The following is a 1,232-nucleotide window of genomic DNA, read 5'->3' as shown; positions in this document are numbered from 1 at the left end:
AGGCAAGAAGGGGGGCAAAACGCAAGGTGGACTCGTCTGAAGACGGGGGGCGTCAGCCGGTCGCGGTTACTCGAGCGGGCGAGCAGACTGACGCCAGCGCCTCTGCCTAGCGCCAGCGCCAGTCACCGACAAGTACTCCACCCTGAGGGTCAACATTCCACGATGAATTTCAGTCATGATATTTCTCGTAAAGGAAACATCCGTTTCAACGTGTCATCGTCATCGAATGATGAAAGAATGTTAAAGAAGAACGGTTATCGGTCAGACAGGAAAGAATTCGCCTCATCGAGTCGCTTTCTAGATGACGCTCCTCGATCTGAATAATACCGATATATTTCTTTGGTATATACTCACGCGATTTTAGATTCAGTCCACAGGAACGAATGCTTGCGAGTTCATCGGTGAATCTACAACAGAATTTTGAATTTATACTTGGTAATACTTCGTTTGTATTCTTTGGTTGAAATGAAAGTATGTAGGTTATGAAAACTGTTAATATCGAAGGTTAAAGTGAGTTAACGTGATTTTTATTGTTAAAACTCTTTTGTATAATCTAGCTATTGTTATTAATCAAATTTTTTTTAGTCATCAATATTAATAGTACCGATTAATATTTTGAAAATAACTCGATGATAAAAATTCACAAAAGAATCAGTTTTAATGATATTACAAGATATTTGTATAAACTTTGTACATACCAAATGTTTAATATTTCTTCTATTAATTTCTAATTACATTTTTATTAATTTTAATACTAATTATTATTCAGTATCATTTATAAATTAAGGATAAATTGTATTCTAGAAGAAAAATGAAAAATCAGTATTAAATTTCATTCATTCGAATTATTCGTCCATTTGTCATCGTTTTCTGGAAAGATAAGGAAATCTGAATCGACTGTCCCCCTGCAAGCTAACGGAGGCGCCATTAATTTATTTCACGGAGCCCATATTGAAAATGACTTCGGAGGATAAATCAGCGTCTTGACGCATTAAAGCTCGCTCTTTTTTTGCCGCCGTCCGTTGTTCGTTTTCTTCAGCAACGTCTAGACGCGTTATTTCACCGTTGGAACCCGCTCCGAAATGATATAGAATTTAGGAAGTTATTTAGTTATGTATGTCTGGCGTCCTGAGCTGGCTAGTAATCAGGCGCCTGGCCTCCGCAAACTGTCCCTCGCTCTTTCCTCTTCTCTCTCTCTTTCCCTTTCTCTTTCTTTCTTTCGTCTGCCGCCA

Source organism: Apis dorsata, unplaced genomic scaffold, assembly GCF_000469605.1.
Source record: "Apis dorsata unplaced genomic scaffold, Apis dorsata 1.3 scaffold_194, whole genome shotgun sequence".
In the NCBI taxonomy this organism is placed as follows: Eukaryota; Metazoa; Arthropoda; class Insecta; order Hymenoptera; family Apidae; genus Apis; species Apis dorsata.
This window is presented reverse-complemented; position numbering follows the sequence as displayed.